The sequence below is a fragment of the Limulus polyphemus genome, unplaced genomic scaffold (genome assembly GCF_000517525.1).
Source record: "Limulus polyphemus unplaced genomic scaffold, Limulus_polyphemus-2.1.2 Scaffold471, whole genome shotgun sequence".
NCBI lineage: Eukaryota > Metazoa > Arthropoda > Merostomata > Xiphosura > Limulidae > Limulus > Limulus polyphemus.
The window spans coordinates 480,823-489,521 of record NW_013666081.1 but is presented as its reverse complement, the minus strand read 5'-3'; the positions used below and the strand labels follow the sequence as shown (position 1 = coordinate 489,521).

At 34.8% G+C, this 8,699-nt stretch overlaps 1 protein-coding gene across 2 annotated transcripts in view; it reads left to right on the top strand.

Moving 5' to 3' along the window:
• The window catches only part of LOC106458485 (uncharacterized protein DDB_G0284459-like), a 78,303-nt gene that overhangs the window by 6,447 nt on the left and 63,157 nt on the right, over positions 1-8,699 (top strand). The window contains exon 1 of one of the 2 annotated variants that reach the window (XM_022384707.1): positions 1,093-1,162. The exons of the other annotated variant lie outside the window; for it this stretch is intronic. The gene's annotated coding sequence lies outside the window, so the exon portion shown is untranslated. Of the gene's footprint in view, positions 1-1,092; positions 1,163-8,699 lie in introns of those variants that run through there. 2 annotated transcript variants of the gene reach the window in all.

The following is an 8,699-nucleotide window of genomic DNA, read 5'->3' as shown; positions in this document are numbered from 1 at the left end:
TGCTTTACTTCCATTTCGTTCAATATTTCCACGTTTCAAGCAACATGGGTAGTAACTTACCCTCTGATAAAACGCTAAAATTAGTTTGTTATTCTGCTGGCTAACCACACAAACCAATAGACATTTGGACTTCAGCAAATCAGAATGTTACTCTCTTCTAATTCTGGTGTGTTTTTAAAGATCATAATACCAAACCAATAGAAATATGTTGTGTGGTTAGCCAGCAGAATAACAAACTAATTTTAGCGTTTTATCAGAGGGTAAGTTACTACCCATGTTGCTTGAAACGTGGAAATATTGAACGAAATGGAAGTAAAGCATGTGCAGAGGAAAAGGAAAGCATCAGTGTGTAAATCACGTTTGCCAGTGATGGAAATATGTTATATTGGGTTATCAACATACCATCTGGATTTCGTTGCATTGATATAACGCATAGTTTGGTACAGCAGTTTCTCCGTTGTTATTTTATGTGAAACGGTCAGTGGTTAGTGTAATGTATTATTTTCTATAAATAAACGTATTATGTATATATACATATATATACTTTGTGTGTGTGTGGATTATGTTTACAGCTGAAAACGCCTTTAATAGGGTAGTGCCTCGTGTCTTAACAAACTGAATAACGTCTCGTCAAAGGTCTTGTTCATGTCCTAAAAAAAGGAGCGAGTTTAGAATAGCAATACGTACTTTAAACCCCAAATTAAGCACCATTTCGACGGTGTTATTGTTCTCTCGAATCTGTATCCTAGAAGCATGTGTGTCACGCTCTTAAACATAGAAACAAAAGCGTCTACAAGTTGATCAGTTATCAAAATCGCTCTTTTAAACTATCCAATAACTTAGTTGGACAGCACTCAGACTGTGTGACTTCTACAGGAGTGTATACGTACATTTGACATTGAGATTTATACACGTGTAAGTACGTGCACGCGTGTTTCACAGCGGCGTTCTTCCATTGCGTTCACATGAACCGCAGCTCGCGAAGAGACACGTTGCTGGTTATCATTAAGTCCAAAGAATTCTCCCACGTGTCTTGTGCTTGGAACTTGTCGCGGTGGGGACTTAGGAAAATGGCAATTTCACAAGAAGAAGAGCACGCGCATTTTTATTTATAGTTACCTAACTATTTGCACGTTTTTGGTGAAGAGTGATATAGTATTAAGTAAGTGTTTACCAAAGCTGTTCTGAAAGTAGCTGTGACAAAACGTAGAGATTTATCTTACGAACGCAGAGCATTAAGCTAAAGGAAAAATAAGTGTATTCGTGTGTACCATCTAAAAAGTTACAATAACAGTTGTTTCTTTACAAAAGTCTGGCGGACAAAAATCACCGCATTTATTTTAAACCTAAGCGCAAAGCTTGTAGTCTACAGCTGTATCATATGCTACGTATTTGTCCTTAAAAAAACACGTGACAGTTCTTAGTTGTCACGTGAGTAAAAAACAACAACTAAATGATGTCGTGACCACTGCATGAAAGCAAAGAAAGAGTTGAATAAGATATAGGAAAATATACACAAATGCAATTTATCTTTCGAGTGATTAAATCGTCACTGCTACGTATTTCAATGCTGAGATAACTTGACAGACTTTGATGTAATTGTTCCAGACCTCAAACCTGTTAAAGCCATAATAAATAGTTGAACATTTATTGTTTCTAGTAAGTTAGATGTGCATATTAAGACCAAAATGAAATGATGTTCCCGGATTTAATATACAAGTTATATGTTTATGTAATTCATGTTACTCGTATAGTTAGCTAAATTAATTTTGTGTTGAGTTACACCATGTCGGAAACGCAAAACGTGTATAATCATTTAGAGGTATACCGTGATTATTATGTTAAAAAAAGTAGATCGTGTGTCTTGTGCTTATAGGCATTTAACTTATCGGAAACTGAAAAATAGCACTGTTAAGCCTTTTTGTTCACCACAGGTAGTTAGTTCCTTTCAGAATGTTACACAACACCATTTGTATAATGCCTTACAGCTTGTAGTCGTAGAGCGTTCTTTGAGAGCCACAACAGCTGACGAGTCGATATGTGAACATCGTTCTCTGAGCTTCCTTCCGTCTGATAAGGGTTGCACCCTGTCAGCCTTGTTGCCTAGGTCACCATACCGGTGCTCGTGCTTGTTCGAACCCGCGTGAGATTATCAATATTGTCGTCTCTATCGAATATAGTCGTTAATTCGATTTGCTTACCACGTTTCGTCTATGTATGCCCCACCCCGTCACACCCTGTTAGCGTGATGATTCTATATGACAGGTAAGATAATACATAGGCTATCATAAAAATATATAACTGACACGTGACGTGTGTCATATGACCACAACCAATTGTATAATCAAGTAATGTCCGCTAATTATATAACAAAATATTTTCAGAAATATAAATTTTTCTTTTGTATTTTTTTTATCAAAACCATAACACTATTTATGTTTAACATTTTTAGAAATTGGATCAAAACTGTAGTAATTGGTGTATTTTTTAAAGTCACACATGCTCACAAGCCTAATATAGAGCATTTATTTACTATTTATTGAATATTATCCTTAACACGTACAATACCCTATTTATTCCTGTTTTATCACATCTACAGCTACCAAAATAGCATTTGATATGATATTTGATGGTGCACATAAAAATAAGTCAACGGATATACATACCCGTGATTTAAAGTTGACTTATTGTGAGTATAGTTATAACTTGACGTCATTTTACAAAGTATTTCGTAACTTCAGAACTTAATATGTTATATCCTATCATCTGATATTATAATTTTTTCAGGAAGGAAGCTAAGTCTCCGGTTATGTAGTACAGATTTAAAGGTACAGCTGTGACGACTGCAACGCACAACACAGCGACTTTAATGACGTTTTGTGGCTTATGCAGCTTAGATTAAGTCAGTCAACCATCAATAACAGACCATCTTCCGTAAGGGGCTATGATGTCAGTAGATGTGGACGACAAGTGTTTAACATGTTCAGTCTTCTTTACTTATAATCTGTCTTATTTGTACAGATAAGTAGAGGGGGCGACTATATATGTACGTACGTACGTATGTGTGTGTGTATATATATATATATATGTGTGTGTGTGTGTGTGTGTGTATCATCAACCGTCTGGTAGTCAGTTGTATGGATGGTAGTTACCCCTAAAGACATAGAAATATAAATCTAATATCATAAACCGTCTGGTAACCAGTTGTGTGCATAGTAGTTACCCGTAAAGACATAGAAATATGAATCTAATATTATCAACCGTCTGCTAGCCAGTTATGGGCATGATAGTTACCTTTAAAGGCATAGAAATATAAATCTAATATCATCAACCACCCTCGATTTCTATATAAAAAAAAAAGGTTGCGTACCGCATTGGGAACAGTTATTTTGTTGAAATATCTGCGTGTTCAGGGCCGGATTAAGACCATGATGGACAACTTCAATTCTGTGGGGCCCACCTTTCTCTACAAGCCCTAGTTTTTTTTTTTAAACTGAAATTGTACCTATGAAATAAATGCAATGATTTTAAACTTCTAGTTTCCAACTTAAACAATTAGCTGAAAAGACTGTTAAACGGAACATAAGCACTGTGGTCTTCTTTGACACCGTGGGCGCATGGGCAACTGACTATTCTGACTTTTGTTTAATCCGGCCGTGTGTATGACACATTAGGAACAGTGATTAGGTAATGGCAAGAAAAATCGAGAACTACGGGTATAAATGAAGATATTAAGTACAAAAATACATATATATATATATATATATTAAGAGAACTTTTAGTACGTTGAGTTAAATGTAAACATTAGTTTGTGATTGACACTTTTATAAATGTGGTATAACGTGCCACGAAAAATAAGTTTCTATTGGATGTGGCGTATCTTGCAGTTTTAACTTAGTTAAATTCTGGAAGTGTAATTACACAAGTGGTTAGCAGTATTAGGGGAACGACACACCCACGTGAAAGAATTGTGTAGTTTTGTAAACATTTTCAGTGTTTACTTTTAAGTACAAAATATCGATAGCGATGAGGTATGTGAGCTAAAATAATTGGAAAACCGAAGTGAAATGATGAAACTTACGTTTTAACTTTCGAACCTTTTAAGCGTAATTGAAAGTGTACTGAATTTCAACTGTATATTGTGATAAGTTAAGCTTTGCGTATACATAACGCAACTAACGTATTCACCCTCTTCGTTTCTTATACACATGTGCTTACTTTGATTTTTTTAAATTTATTTTTTCGTGAACTGGACACTTGTTAATAGAAGTGACTACATCGTACAAACGCATAGTTCGTAGATTTCGAGTGTGGGTGTGTTTGTATGTTTACTTGCACTATAAACTCAACCAACACTTTGCTTCGTTTGTATTTGCAGCAGTGAATATTTCACTGTCTAAGTAAATAGAACGGCGATGTCCCCAAGAGGGGGGATCAGCTCGTACAAGCTCTTCAATGTAACTACTGTAGGTTTTCTTTACCCTTTTTGTGGTAGGTCAGTGTCTCTGAAAATGTCCATATTTAGAATTTTAAGGAAGACACAGTGAGATTCTTCTCTACCTTACTCATTCGGATATGGAATATGAAGAACGTTCACCTTTCATTGAAATATTGGTGTAAAAAAGAACAACATTAGTCGTTTTGTTTATACATAACAACAATGATCGTTTTCTTTATAAATGTGCCTAATAAAATACAATTCAGAAGAATCTAGTGAAACAAGTTTTGAACCGTGACTATGTTAAAAAAAAACGTGCCCCCTCCCGTAGCTCAGCAGCAAGTCCGCAAGCTAATAACGCTAAAAATCAGAGTTTCGATACCCGTGGTAGGCATATAACAGACACCGCATTGTGTAGCTTTACGCTTAACAACAAAAAAAATGCACACCTTGTACGTCTGTGATAAGAATATGCACTGAAGTGATTAGACTATTTCCTTAGTTAAATAGAGAGATATGTTTGCTAGTAAACAATGGAAAGGGTCGTATTTTTGTTTATGTATTACTTACGCTCATGTATTTGTTAGTGACGTGAAGTAGCGGTATTAGTCTTGAATTTCAATCATTAATTTTATGTGTGAAGCTTGTGAACACACTGTATAGTTTGACCTTAGGTTTCCCGGCATGCTTTAATGAACGTCATTAGAGGGACTCGCTTTCTGTCGGATGCATACACTCCGGCATCGTAACAGATGTACAGACAGATACGACCAAGTTTGCCCGCGAACCAAGAAGGCGCCCTGTAATAGTATTTTTCACGAAATTACTCTCCGTGTCGTTTACTTTGTATATCACTTTCACGAGAGTGGTTTACTCTGAATGGCTCTCCTGGGTGAGCTGAAAAACCTTTTCATGTCCACTAACATCCGGGTGTCACGGATAACCCCCTTGTGTCTATTGAGATATCTTTATACTGATATAGCCTGGAGCTTTATGTCGCTTGATTCAAACATGACCTCTGTCAATAAACCGTAGTTAGTGAAAAAGTTATTCTCAAGCGGAAACTGTAGGCATATATATATATATACCTTTGTGTGAATAAGCATAAATCCACGCATAGTGTTTTTATTCTTAGTTTGAAGCCTTACTTATTTAGTGTGTTAACACTAAATATTTATCATGTGCATATGGTAGCATCTCGGCGTTTGATGGTACTGAGAAGTTAGTGACGTGGTTGGTTCTTTCTGATAGTATGACGAGTAACTTGGTTGATTCTTTCTGATAGTATGACGAGTAACTTGGTTGATTCTTTCTGATAATATGACGTGTAACTTGGTTGATTGTTTCTGATAATATGACGTGTAACTTGGTTGATTCTTTCTGATAATATGACGTGTAACTTGGTTGATTGTTTCTGATAATATGACGTGTAACTTGGTTGATTCTTTCTGATAATATGACGTGTAACTTGATTGATTTATTCTGATAATATGACGTGTAACTTGATTGATTCTTTCTTATAATATGACGTGTAACTTGAAAATATCAACTAGGAAGAATTCCTTAGAAACAAAAGTAAAAAAAAATCAAAACTTATATAAAAACAACATCACAAACTCGCCCTTTTAAAGTAATAAACTATTGTTTAAGAAAATAATGAGCTAGCCTCAGTTACCATACATAAGTCGGTGTATATGCAGTACTGTTCAGGTAAGTAACGGTTTAGCTGTTTGAGATTATATCGTGAATAATTATTGTTTGTTTGAAATTAAGCACAATGGGCTATCTGTACTCTGCCCACCACGCGTATCGAAACCCGGTTTTTAGCGTTGTAAGTCCGCAAACATACCGCTGTGCCACTGGAGGGCGAATAATTATTCAAAGTATATTCTAAATTATTTTTCATATTCGACAGCATCTTCATTATTGGTTAACATAATCTCTGCGGTTTGTTCTTCGCTTCTGTATGAAAGTTAAATAGTTGTTATAATTTCAAATGAAGTAAAATTATCTTATTTTAAATCATTTTGTGCCTACTACTAAGCATTATTTTAAATCATTTTGTGCCCACTACTATCATTTTTGTTCTTTAGTCTGTTTCACTTGAGGACCACGTGCTCTAGACTAGGGCACTGTGCCGCCAGTCGTGATCATTCACGTGCGTATGTCTCGTGCTTTCCATACTAATACCCGTTGATGTGGGTTATAAGGCGTGCTTGCATCGGCCGTAATTGGTACGCTGCAGTCTAGCAGGTCTTCTGATTTTTTTTTTGCCAACTAGAAGGTTGGAAGTTAATGTACAGCGACTTACTGTAAAAATAACAGGCATCGTTGGATATTTCTGATCTAACTACAAATACAGTCTTGACATAATGCGCTCCTAACTTATTGCGTTTTCATTTTAATTCGTGCACTAAGCCTACCTTCAGATGAAAACTATTTATACCTTTGGTTGGATATAAAATACTCGTTGATGGATGTTTCCCAGATGATATCCAGACGGATAAATAAAGAACACTACGTTGCGTCAGATTGCTAATCTATCTATAACTAGGTGTCTTTGACAACGCGCGTAATGGATCTTGGACTCCCACGTATAATAATGATACCCCTCGTCCATCAGCAAATGAGTCAGCATGCAGCTCAATCCAGGTTTCTTTTTTTCCTTTCAACTCATGAAATTTCCACCATATAGAATAAAAAATTTCAACTACAGTATATTTATATTCATCGCTAATTAAGTTAACTATTCTACATGAAAAAAACATAATTATTTTCAACACATGAATTGAATGATAATGAATAGATCAATTTCCTAAATTACCACCATTATCTTGGAATCTCAGACTTAACCATGGCAGTATTCCTTAATTGAAGTGTTATGTACATCATATTCCATGCTTTGTATACATACTACCGGTACAGAGTTATCGAGTTCATTTTAACGTCTTCGTCTCGTATTCAACATAATCTCTATACAATGGGTCTAATACTTAGTTTTCTGTTTAATTAAGTATGTAGCGCTCTGGATAATAGTGAAAATTACATAATTCATATTTATAATTCTTGGAAGATATTTTTCAAAATGGACAGTTGATTCAGAAGTACGCTTCGAAGGCTTTAGACGGAAATAAGGGTATTTAATATGTAGTCACATACGTAAAATATTTCTAGTAAACTCTGGTATTATTGTTTAGCAATAATGAGTTTCACATGTTTGGCCTTCATCAATTTTTTCTGGGATTTATTGTCAAAAAATGTGTAATTGTGAGATCCTGAAAGAATTAGGAAATACAGTGAATGTGAAGTTTAACACATAATAAATAATTGAAGCTTCACGGTTTTCTTTTTTGACATATGTATAAGATAATTCGATTTCTCCATAGTTACTTAAAACATCTGTTAGATCTTGTGTGTTTGAAAGTGACTTCAGAAATGGCATTATCATATACAATCCCTTCAAACATTTTGTATTGTTCGTATGGCATTCCTTGAAAGATTACACAGGCCTGCGAATTTAAACTTCATAAAAGTTGTTTTGATTTAATAACAGATTTTCCATAATTCAGCTACGCAGATTTCGAAAATAATATTCATTTTTTTTCTATCACATAAGGATTTTTTACAAATCGTGAAGAAAAAAAAACTCTTACTTATTATTATTTATTAATTATTATTTTGTTCACCACAATGAACATTATTTTCATTATTATGTTTGTTAACAAAAAGACAAACAAATCGAAGAAAATGGAAGAACATCGATGTCAAACGAATATGCATCCTCATTCATCTTGATTTTTTGTGTGTGAAATATACGTCTTTTAATCTCAAAACTACGTGTTGTGGTCTATCTTGTATGTATTGCGTTTTGACGTTTCGTGAAAAATCTGTACGCGACGGGAAAAAAAATGGATGTCATTTTCAGATTTAGCGCACAGGAATTACTTTCGAACATTTAAAAATTTCAAGACAATAAAACCATCGCAGGCCTGTGTTATATACCGAACATTTAAAAATTTCAAGACAATAAAACCATCGCAGGCCTGTGTTATATACCGAACATTTAAAAATTTCAAGACAATAAAACCATCGCAGGCCTGTGTTATATACCTAACATTTAAAAATTTCAAGACAATAAAACCATCGCAGGCCTGTGTTATATACCTAACATTTAAAAATTTCAAGACAATAAAACCATCGCAGGCCTGTGTTATATACCTAACATTTAAAAATTTCAAGACAATAAAACCATCGCAGGCCT